Here is a 12,773-nt window from a genome sequence, read left to right on the forward strand (position 1 = left end):
TGAGCGTAACAATCGCTGGAGAGGAAAAGCTACTGTCTGTCCCTGTCTAACCTAGATTCCCCGCCCTATCTGTACCACCCAGCTACCTCCTTCCCTACTCCTGCAGTCATTCTTCCAGGCAGCTGTGTCAGCCCCATCCCTGGAAGACAACTTAACCCTGCACTCTTTGAGAAAGCAGGGCCACGCAGGGCCTGCTGCTATAACACCACCATGTACTTCTAGAGAAGTGAGATGGTTAATTTGTCTTCTATATTTCTCAGCCTCTTCCTCTACCCAGCCCCATTCAGCCACTAGAATTCCACACCAACTATCAGCAGGCTAACTGCCACCCAGCCATGGGAACCAGGGTGTCAGCAGCTTCCCAACGACCACCAGGTGAGTCCCAACAGTCTTGCTGCTCACTCCCTGGCCTGGTGTTGGTGTGTGCCCTGGGCATCTGAGTGCCACCCTTGCCTCTGTGGGGCTTCCTCCAGCAATGAGGCTCCATCATGGGCTTCAGCCTCAGGTCCTGATCTCCACTCCAGCTCCCCCAAAACCCACCCATTTGTCTGGAGCCATCTGCCTAGTCCTTCCCAGTCTCCTCTTTACCCCTTCCACACTTCCTATCATTAGAATGCAGATATGATGGTGTGCTACTCCCTAGATCTCATCTCAAACAAAGAGAATCAAGAAGAGTATAAAGCCGGTCACTGAGAATGAAGTCACAGATTGAAAAGATGCTTTTCGAGTGGGGGCGGAGCAAGATGGTCGAACAGGAACAGCTCCAGTCTCCAACTCCCAGCGCGAGCGACACAGAAGACCGGCGATTTCTGCATTTTCAACTGAGGTACTGGGTTCATCTCACTGGGGAGTGCCGGACGATCGGTGCTGGTCAGCTGCTGCAGCCCGACCAGCGAGAGCTGAAGCAGGGCGAGGCATTGCCTCACCTGGGAAGCGCAAGGGGGAAGGGAATCCCTTTTCCTAGCCAGGGGAACTGAGACACACAACACCTGGAAAATCGGGTAACTCCCACCCCAATACTGCGCTTTAAGCAAACAGGCACACCAGGAGATCATATCCCACACCTGGCCGGGAGGGTCCCACACCCACGGAGCCTCCCTCATTGCTAGCACAGCAGTCTGTCATCTACCGGCAAGGCAGCAGCGAGGCTGGGGGAGGGGCGCCCGCCATTGCTGAGGCTTAAGTAGGTAAACAAAGCTGCTGGGAAGCTCGAACTGGGTGGAGCTCACAGCAGCTCAAGGAAACCTGCCTGTCTCTGTAGACTCCACCTCTGGGGACAGGGCAATAGCAAACACAGCCGAAACCTCTGCAGACGCAAACGACTCTGTCTGACAGCTTTGAAGAGAGCAGTGGATCTCCCAACACGGAGGTTGAGATCTGAGAAGGGACAGACTCCCTGCTCAAGTGGGTCCCTGACCCCTGAGTAGTCTAACTGGGAGACATCCCCCACTAGGGGCAGTCTGACACCCCACACCTCACAGGGTGGAGTACATCCCTGAGAGGAAGCTTCCAAAGCAAGAATCAGACAGGTACACTCGCTGTTCAGAAATATTCTATCTTCTGCAGCCTCTGCTGCTGATACCCAGGCAAACAGGGTCCGGAGTGGACCTCAAGCAATCTCCAACAGACCTACAGCTGAGGGTCCTGACTGTTAGAAGGAAAACTATCAAACAGGAAGGACACCTACACCAAAACCACATCAGTACATCACCATCATCAAAGACCAGAGGCAGATAAAACCACAAAGATGGGGAAAAAGCAGGGCAGAAAAGCTGGAAATTCAAAAAATAAGAGCGCATCTCCCCCGGCAAAGGAGCGCAGCTCATCGCCAGCAACGGATCAAAGCTGGACGGAGAATGACTTTGATGAGATGAGAGAAGAAGGCTTCAGTCCATCAAATTTCTCAGAGCTAAAGGAGGAATTACGTACCCAGCGCAAAGAAACTAAAAATCTTGAAAAAAAAGTGGAAGAATTGATGGCTAGAGTAATTAATGCAGAGAAGGTCATAAATGAAATGAAAGAGATGAAAACCATGACACGAGAAATACGTGACAAATGCACAAGCTTCAGTAACTGACTCGATCAACTGGAAGAAAGAGTATCTGCGATTGAGGATCAAATGAATGAAATGAAGCGAGAAGAGAAACCAAAAGAAAAAAGAAGAAAAAGAAATGAACAAAGCCTGCAAGAAGTATGGGATTATGTAAAAAGACCAAATCTACGTCTGATTGGGGTGCCTGAAAGTGAGGGGGAAAATGGAACCAAGTTGGAAAACACTCTTCAGGATATCATCCAGGAGAACTTCCCCAACCTAGTAGGGCAGGCCAACATTCAAATCCAGGAAATACAGAGAACGCCACAAAGATACTCCTCGAGAAGAGCAACTCCAAGACACATAATTGCCAGATTCACCAAAGTTGAAATGAAGGAAAAAGTCTTAAGGGCAGCCAGAGAGAAAGGTCGGGTTACCCACAAAGGGAAGCCCATCAGACTAACAGCAGATCTCTCGGCAGAAACTCTCCAAGCCAGAAGAGAGTGGGGGCCAATATTCAACATTCTGAAAGAAAAGAATTTTCAACCCAGAATTTCATATCCAGCCAAACTAAGTTTCATAAGTGAAGGAGAAATAAAATCCTTTACAGATAAGCAAATGCTTAGAGATTTTGTCACCACCAGGCCTGCCTTACAAGAGACCCTGAAGGAAGCACTAAACATGGAAAGGAACAACCGGTACCAGCCATTGCAAAAACATGCCAAAATGTAAAGACCATCGAGGCTAGGAAGAAACTGCATCAACTAACGAGCAAAATAACCAGTTAATATCATAATGGCAGGATCAAGTTCACACATAACAATCTTAACCTTAAATGTAAATGGACTAAATGCTCCAATTAAGAGACACAGACTGGCAAACTGGATAAAGAGTCAAGACCCATCAGTCTGCTGTATTCAGGAGACCCATCTCACACGCAGAGACATACATAGGCTCAAAATAAAGGGATGGAGGAAGATTTACCAAGCAAATGGAGAACAAAAAAAAGCGGGGGTTGCAATACTAGTCTCTGATAAAACAGACTTTAAACCATCAAAGATCAAAAGAGACAAAGAAGGCCATTACATAATGGTAAAGGGATCAATTCAACAGGAAGAGCTAACTATCCTAAATATATATGCACCCAATACAGGAGCACCCAGATTCATCAAGCAAGTCCTTAGAGACTTACAAAGAGACTTAGACTCCCATACAATAATAATGGGAGACTTCAACACTCCACTGTCAACATTAGACAGATCAACGAGACAGAAAGTTAACAAGGATATCCAGGAATTGAACTCATCTCTGCAGCAAGCAGACCTAATAGACATCTATAGAACTCTCCACCCCAAATCAACAGAATATACATTCTTCTCAGCACCACATCGTACTTACTCCAAAATCGACCACGTAATTGGAAGTAAAGCACTCCTCAGCAAATGTACAAGAACAGAAATTATAACAAACTGTCTCTCAGACCACAGTGCAATCAAACTAGAACTCAGGACTAAGAAACTCAATCAAAACCGCTCAACTACATGGAAACTGAACAACCTCCTCCTGAATGACTACTGGGTACATAACGAAATGAAGGCAGAAATAAAGATGTTCTTTGAAACCAATGAGAACAAAGATACAACATACCAGAATCTCTGGGACACATTTAAAGCAGTGTGTAGAGGGAAATTTATAGCACTAAATGCCCACAAGAGAAAGCAGGAAAGATCTAAAATTGACACTCTAACATTGCAATTAAAAGAACTAGAGAAGCAAGAGCAAACACATTCGAAAGCTAGCAGAAGGCAAGAAATAACTAAGATCAGAGCAGAACTGAAGGAGATAGAGACACAAAAAACTCTCCAAAAAATCAATGAATCCAGGAGTTGGTTTTTTGAAAAGATCAACAAAATTGACAGACCGCTAGCAAGACTAATAAAGAAGAAAAGAGAGAAGAATCAAATCGACGCAATTAAAAATGATAAAGGGGATATCACCACCAACCCCACAGAAATACAAAGTACCATCAGAGAATACTATAAACACCTCTATGCAAATAAACTGGAAAATCTAGAAGAAATGGATAATTTCCTGGACACTTACACTCTTCCAAGACTAAACCAGGAAGAAGTTGAATCCCTGAATAGACCAATAGCAGGCTCTGAAATTGAGGCAATAATTAATAGCCTACCAACCAAAAAAAGTCCAGGACCAGATGGATTCACAGCTGAATTCTACCAGAGGTACAAGGAGGAGTTGGTACCATTCCTTCTGAAACTATTCCAATCAATAGAAAAAGAGGGAATCCTCCCTAACTCATTTTATGAGGCCAACATCATCCTGATACCAAAGCCTGGCAGAGACACAACAAAAAAAGAGAATTTTAGACCAATATCCCTGATGAACATCGATGCAAAAATCCTCAATAAAATACTGGCAAACCGGATTCAGCAACACATCAAAAAGCTTATCCACCATGATCAAGTGGGCTTCATCCCTGGGATGCAAGGCTGGTTCAACATTCGCAAATCAATAAACATAATCCAGCATATAAACAGAACCAAAGACAAGAACCACATGATTATCTCAATAGATGCAGAAAAGGCTTTTGACAAAATTCAACAGCCCTTCATGCTAAAAACGCTCAATAAATTCGGTATTGATGGAACGTACCTCAAAATAATAAGAGCTATTTATGACAAACCCACAGCCAATATCATACTGAATGGGCAAAACCTGGAAAAATTCCCTTTGAAAACTGGCACAAGACAGGGATGCCCTCTCTCACCACTCCTATTCAACATAGTGTTGGAAGTTCTGGCTAGGGCAATTAGGCAAGAGAAAGAAATCAAGGGTATTCAGTTAGGAAAAGAAGAAGTCAAATTGTCCCTGTTTGCAGATGACATGATTGTATATTTAGAAAACCCCATTGTCTCAGCCCAAAATCTCCTTAAGCTGATAAGCAACTTCAGCAAAGTCTCAGGATACAAAATTAATGTGCAAAAATCACAAGCATTCTTATACACCAGTAACAGACAGAGAGCCAAATCATGAATGAACTTCCATTCACAATTGCTTCAAAGAGAATAAAATACCTAGGAATCCAACTTACAAGGGATGTAAAGGACCTCTTCAAGGAGAACTACAAACCACTGCTCAGTGAAATAAAAGAGGACACAAACAAATGGAAGAACATACCATGCTCATGAACAGGAAGAATCAATATAGTGAAAATGGCCATACTGCCCAAGGTAATTTATAGATTCAATGCCATCCCCATCAAGCTACCAATGAGTTTCTTCACAGAATTGGAAAAAACTGCTTTAAAGTTCATATGGAACCAAAAAAGAGCCCGCATCTCCAAGACAATCCTAAGTCAAAAGGACAAAGCTGGAGGCATCACGCTACCTGACTTCAAACTATACTACAAGGCTACAGTAACCAAAACAGCATGGTACTGGTACCAAAACAGAGATATAGACCAATGGAACAGAACAGAGTCCTCAGAAATAATACCACACATCTACAGCCATCTGATCTTTGACAAACCTGAGAGAAACAAGAAATGGGGAAAGGATTCCCTATTTAATAAATGGTGCTGGGAAAATTGGCTAGCCATAAGTAGAAAGCTGAAACTGGATCCTTTCCTTACTCCTTATATGAAAATTAATTCAAGATGGATTAGAGACTTAAATGTTAGACCTAATACCATAAAAATCCTAGAGGAAAACCTAGGTAGTACCATTTAGGACACAGGCATGGGCAAAGACTTCATGTCTAAAACACCAAAAGCAACGGCAGCAAAAGCCAAAATTGACAAATGGGATCTCATTAAACTAAAGAGCTTCTGCACAGCAAAAGAAACTACCATCAGAGTGAACAGGCAACCTACAGAATGGGAGAAAATTTTTGCAATCTACTCATCTGACAAAGGGCTAATATCCAGAACCTACAAAGAACTCAAACAAATTTACAAGAAAAAAACAAACAACCCCATCAAAAAGTGGGCAAAGGATATGAACAGACATTTCTCAAAAGAAGACATTCATACAGCCAACAGACACATGAAAAAATGCTCATCATCACTGGCCATCAGAGAAATGCAAATCAAAACCACAATGAGATACCATCTCACACCAGTTAGAAGGGCGATCATTAAAAAGTCAGGAAACAACAGGTGCTGGAGAGGATGTGGAGAAATAGGAACACTTTTACACTGTTGGTGGGATTGTAAACTAGTTCAACCATTATGGAAAACAGTATGGCGATTCCTCAAGGATCTAGAACTAGATGTACCATATGACCCAGCCATCCCATTACTGGGTATATACCCAAAGGATTATAAATTATGCTGCTACAAAGACACATGCACACGTATGTTTATTGCAGCACTATTCACAATAGCAAAGACTTGGAATCAACCCAAATGTCCATCAGTGACAGATTGGATTAAGAAAATGTGGCACATATACACCATGGAATACTATGCAGCCATCAAAAAGGATGAGTTTGTGTCCTTTGTAGGAACATGGATGCAGCTGGAAACCATCATTCTTAGCAAACTATCACAAGAACAGAAAACCAAACACCGCATGTTCTCACTCATAGGTGGGAACTGAACAATGAGATCACTTGGACTCAGGAAGGGGAACATCACACACCGGGGCCTATCATGGGGAGGGGGGCGGGGGGAGGGATTGCATTGGGAGTTATACCTGATGTAAATGACGAGTTGATGGGTGCAGCACACCAACATGGCACAAGTATACATATGTAACAAACCTGCACGTTATGCACATGTACCCTACAACTTAAAGTATAATAATAATAAATAAATAAATAAATAAATAAATAAATAAATAAAAGAAAAGATGCTTTTCTGTCTGGGAGGAATCATAGGGTTTTCCCCCACAGGGCAGCTTTTAATTTAAATTACTTCCAATCCATAGCAAGACTTGTCTTTATCCATGATCGGTCAGTTCCCAGGATGGCCGGTGGCAAGGTCTGTGCAGCCAGTGTTGAGTTCTTGGGAAGTCAAATGGATAGCTGAGAGCGCTCAGATGTGCCCTTAGCCACCGACATGCTGTGACAAGGTGCTGGCATGCTACCTCCTCGCTCTGAGAATTGGGGACAATTCCGAAGGATGGGCTCTGTGAAGAGGCACATGGGTTCATCTGAAGGGTGGTGGTCCGGGCACAACTGGCAAAAACAGCCACTTGATTGGAAGACAAGATTTAGAGGCTGTTTCTGCTGACTTCAGTTGGTTTCTTCATGCATTTAGCAATTGACCCCTTCTTAGAATGCTCTGGAAAATGAAGTCTCTTATAGGATCTGCTGAGCATCTGGCTCAGATCCACAGCCTGTTGTTTATATGCTTTCTAGAATCAAATGAGAATCTCCAGCAATGGGCAATGGCATTTGTGTAAAATGGCTTAGGTGAAATTCATTGACTCAGGCACACCCTTCTGTGGCTTTTCTCCAGGCACAAGTTTTAGTTACTGTCTTTAAAGAATACATTGTACCTGACTTTCCATTACTAAGGGTAAGGAAGGAGAAAGTCAACGAGCCTAAAGACCTCAGTCTTGCCCTGGATCTGCAGGGATTTACACTCTTGGCATCTCAGTTTCTTTGTCCATAAAGATGATGTAGAATTACCTACCCAATAGGGATGCTCGGAGGGTCAAACGACAAACCCAGGTGAAAGACCTCTGTAAGCTGCAAGTTGCTAAAGATAAGTAAGATTATTAAAACCAGTTTCCCTCCTCTCAGATTCTCCCTCCTGCTTCCACACACACTAAACTCAGAATTTGCTATTAAAGTTACAGAATATCGAACCTAGAAGTGTTTGATCTTATTCCAGCAAATAAGTTTACATTTCATCCAAAAACCAAGCTATGATTAGACCAAGAGCTCAGGCTAAATGAGTCACAGATTTGGCAGGCTTTTCCTCTAGTGCTTTGACAAGAAAGTGTGTATGGAGGCAGTGGTGTATGTGCACGAACACACGAGTGTACTCTTAAATGCCAGGGGTAACCACTCACTAGGGTCACTCTAGTTGACGGCATTTAAAAAACTGAAGGACTCTGCAAATGTGTCCCTTCAAGACATTCATTCAAGGAACATGCATACTACACTCATCTTTGTACTCTCTTATGGACACTCAACAAATAGCTGCTGGTGGAAGGCTCTGAGGGTGCTAAGATGGCCTTGGGTGCTAGTTCTGGACCCAGCTTGTTGGATCCTTGGGTTTTTGTTGCACTTAGAGTTTCCATGACTTTACCTATTTTCCTTCATATGCATTATTTTTGTTACTAAGTTGGCAGAAGTGTAGAGTTCCTCACAAAGCTGTCTGCCATAGTATACCTGCTGCTGCCCCGGAAAACCTCACTGTGGTTTGTGTCAGGTCTCTTCCCCTCACACTTCCAACATGAATCTTTTCACTGCAGGACAGAGCTCCCTGCCCCCAAGACAAATGAGCTGATTTGAGACAAGGAGGAAGAATTATAAAATCATAAAAATGTGCTTGGGATCTTGCATTAAAATTCCTCCACTGCTTCCTCTCTTTCTTGTTAGGGAAAGATCTTTTGGAAGAATGAACTTGCGTGGGAGGAGGGGAATGGCTGAGTAAGGGGAAGTGGGGCATGGCCTTGACTGCGCTGATCAGATGAATTTCCACCAGCTCTTCCTCCAGAACTCCAACTCTACTTCTGGTTAGCAACATGACCCAAAGATCCAGGTTGATGTGTCTAGTGGGTGTTGAGTCACGATCTGGATGAAGTAACTTCAACACAGAGCCACAAATCCAATGCTCTCTGCTCATTTCTGATTCTTATCTTGATGGTGTCAGACTGGGAGGGGCAGAGGTCAAGGAACCAAATGACAATTTGGTGAAGTCTGCAAAAAGGGGACAGCTGAACAATGTAAGAGAGTTATAACCCAAGGTGAGTTCAAGACATGATGTTCTCTAACAGCATTTGTGATCAAATGATTATTTTTTAATATATAAGTTATTACTGGCAGAGTTATTAGCACTCTTCCCCATCCACCCCCAAAAAAGTTTGCCTCCATTTTTCAGACAATCAGATGTCTCAGTCTCTCCGATCAACTCTTACTCCTTCCAAGACCACTTTCCCTTTTCTGCTCTGTGTGTGCACCAACTCAATCTTCTATACCTCTCTGCCCTCAAGTCCTTCCACTGGGCCCCTTGGAGCCCATTTTCAGCCATCACCAAAAGTTTCTGGAGCCCTGCCATCTTCTCTGAGCCTTCATGAAGCCTCTTGCCCTAACTCTGCAGCTTGAGTCTGCCCTGAAGACACCACCTCCCTTCAGGCCACCAAGTGGAGCCTCTTTTGTTCTCTCACAGATGGCCTCCTTGCTTCCCACTGCTACTTCAAAGACACTTTCCAGTCTTCTCTCTTCAAAATCCCCAGCTACTCTGAGGTTCATGCTTCTGGACTAGACCACTCCAACTTATTTGTGGTCCTGTCCTCTAACAACCCTTAAGTGATCCCCTGAATCATGGAAGTTTCTGGCACCTGACTCCCTATTTTTCTCTTCACCCTGGCTCTGAAACCCTTCTTGGCAATGGCTCATGCAACACTTGGCTCCTCTGTTCTTTCATTTCTTCACCTCCATTTCACTTTCCTTCCAATGCCCCCCAGCTATCCCTACCATTGTCATTCTCCTGACCTTGTCACCACTAATAAAACACTAATTCAGAAAACTTTCTGCTAACCCTACTCAAACAGCCCATTCCAACCCAATAAGCCTGCATCTTCACAGACCTTCAATCCAGAAGCCACTGTTTCCTTACCCATTAGCCTCCTTCAGTCCTAACCCTCCGTTTCCCTTCATTGTTCCACTGGCTGCCCAGCAATCTCCCCACCCCCTTACCCCTCTCTCTTTCTCTCATATGCTCACCTGATTAATCTCAATTCAGATTAAACCCAACCATCCACCCACTCCATCCCTCCACCTGAGTAGCAGATTCCTGTTGGAGAAAAATGCATAATTGGTCTCACAAAAAATGCCAGCTGGTCTCACACTTAATTCATGATGACCACAAGTCTCAAGGGGCCTTGCCTGGAGAGCCTGCTACCCTGCCAAGGCATGCCCCACCACTCCTCAATGCAACCATTGCGAGCTTTCTTTTCTGTCCTCAAACTGCACACATCCCTTCCTCTTGCTTCACTCCCAGATGAGTATCTTGCCTGATATTTTACTGAGAAAACAGAAAAAGCAATCAGACAGAAACTCTTCCATCTTTCCACCACCAAATCTCCCAATTTGTCTGCATCTGTCTCTTCCACCTTGCCTCCACTAAAATGGATGAAGCATCCCTGCTCCCACATAGAGCCAACACCTCCCTCTCACCTTCTCAAGGTAGTCACTACTGCAATTATTTCTTCTACTTAACACTTTGGACACTCTTAACATCAAACTCATACACTCGAGTGTTCCCAGGAAAACTTCTTTATTTCATCATCTTTGGGCAAGGTCAGGACTAGGCTGGAGCAAAAGAGGCACCTCGGGCACCTGTGAGTGGTCCTGGAACTTCAAGCCCTCACCGCCTCTCATGCTTTCCTCCGTTCAAGCCTTTGTCTCTGGATTCTTCAGAACAAAACTCCAAAGACTCATCTTCACCTCTTCTTGCTATTTCCCAGTCCCTTTTCACATCTTTTCCCAAGACCATGGCGAATGCCCGTCTCCTTTATAACATTCATCACAATGATAATTAAATAATTGTGTAATCATTTGTTTGATGGCCATCTCTGCTACCAAAATATAAGCTCCCAAGAACAGGGGATAGATCTACAAGGTCCCTGCCGTAGCACCTCTCTGTTCTTCAGTTTTCCTATCTGCAGCATAAGGATAATAATGCAACCAATAAATACCAGTTTGTATGATACAATATCCCTAGCATCTAGCAAGTTCCCAGGCAATCCATCAATAATTGTTGAATGAATCAATAAGTGAAAGAATAATTCCAGGACTGACATATGGAGGAAGATCAACAGGGTTGAATACTTTTCTGCCATTAAGTATAGTAGAGTGTGAAAAAGTGGCAGTCAGATGGCCTAAGGATGCAAGGCTCCCTGCCATGTTTTTTTGGTGGCAGTGAAATGTACTCCATGTCTTCCTCTCCCATGTTTTTGGTACCTTCATTCTGGCGCCTAAAGGTGCTTATCATCAAGTCAGGTTCAACCTGCCCTTTGCTTCCCAGCCCAAGAGAGATTCATGGTGAAATCTTTAGGAAAACGAAATCATTAGTGCAGTTTCCACTGGCACACTGGGAAGAGCTTGCCACAGGTCTACAGGGAAACATAAAGGCAGGGGGACTGTCCTGCTGTTGCCACAACAGACGGGTTACTAAGGAAACAGCCCCTGCCCCCTCTCTGGCTCCTGGCTCCTCAGGACCTTCTCAATTCTCCCAGGGCCAAAAGGCTTGAGCAGGTCCCTAGAACTCTGTCCCCACTGTCTCCTCCCTCTCCTTGGAGAGGGAGAAGGAGGCACCAAGTGCTCACAGGCAGAAGAGACCCATGGAGGCCTTGCAGAAAGCCTCCAAGACTCCAGGTCCCTCCTGGCCGTCTGCTTTCAGAGGCCTTGGGGTTCAGAGCCAATCCCTTCCTGCACCTCCCCCTCTCCATGTTCCTTCTCATAAAACCGTTGGCAGGCACGACCACCAGAAAATGCTGAGGTGCAGGCGTTTGCATAGCCCTGCAGGGACTATTACAGCTTCCCCTGGCATTTGCCCGGAGGATAATAATAGCTACAACCTGCTTGTAGTACCAGAAAGCAAGTGGCATTTAGAGGCAACTCGCTGGTCTCTGGCTGTGATTTTCCTCAGCTTGGCAGCCTGGATTACAGGGCTTGCAGGAGTCGGTTCAGCGTCACCCTCAGGTCCTGTGGCTGCATCTGCAAGAGCTCTTTCCTTTTATTGCTCCCCATCACCCACTATTTCCCAATATAATTTGCAGCTTGCTTCAGGTTTCCTTTGGGGTCAGGCCATCTAATATTTGGTTTCACCCCAAAGGTGCTATGGCCACCCCCTGTTCCCCTGTCTTGAAGCGTGAACCAAACCCACACGGCTGCTAACCTGGGAGTGGGTGAAACAGCCCCACGTTTCCCAGCTTTCTAAAACTGGCCCATTGTGTGTCTCGTTCTACCCATCAGGCCTTGCTTCGTGATGAACTGGCTCCAAGCCACCAGACTTGGCAGACGTCTCCTTTTCTCAGCTCCCAGAGGAAGACCTGTGGCTTTGTTATGAGAGAGAAGCTCTTTTAACAAAATATGTTACAAAAAGAAAGCTCTTTAAATATTTGTTTTAAAATAAAATTCATAGAAAAACATAGACTTTTTCCAAACCAGCATTTCCTCTGTATTATTCTGGAGGGACAATCCCAGATCAAAAGGAATAGGAGCTTTTTTATCGAGAACAGTTCCTGAACAACTTGATTTCAGTCACGGAAATATCCCCTTTATTTTTTTGGTTAGAAATTCAGTGTTGGCTTTAACAGGACATCGAAAATTCACATTAATAATGGCAGCTCCTTGTCTTTCTGTGTTTTTCCTTTCTAAGGGGCCTCTGCAAGTATACCAGGCCTTTGGACAAATGAAATCAACTATTGCTCCAGCACCACGGCTAGGTTAAAAATGGCCTTGTTGCATTACAATTCTGGACATGGGAACAGGCAAAGATTACATGACGGAGACACCAAAAGCAATTGCAACAAAACCAAAA

General features: G+C 44.4%; 1 long non-coding RNA gene across 1 annotated transcript; it reads left to right on the forward strand.

Annotated features, from left to right (window-relative positions):
- The first annotated feature begins 327 nt into the window (after positions 1-327).
- On the forward strand, positions 328-12,380 carry LOC139361745 (uncharacterized). Its single transcript, XR_011619336.1, has 4 exons — positions 328-375; positions 644-826; positions 8,712-8,973; positions 12,206-12,380. It is a non-coding gene; the product is annotated as an uncharacterized lncRNA (long non-coding RNA).
- The last annotated feature ends 393 nt before the right edge of the window (positions 12,381-12,773 follow it).

This window comes from Macaca nemestrina, chromosome 2 (genome assembly GCF_043159975.1).
Source record: "Macaca nemestrina isolate mMacNem1 chromosome 2, mMacNem.hap1, whole genome shotgun sequence".
In the NCBI taxonomy this organism is placed as follows: Eukaryota; Metazoa; Chordata; class Mammalia; order Primates; family Cercopithecidae; genus Macaca; species Macaca nemestrina.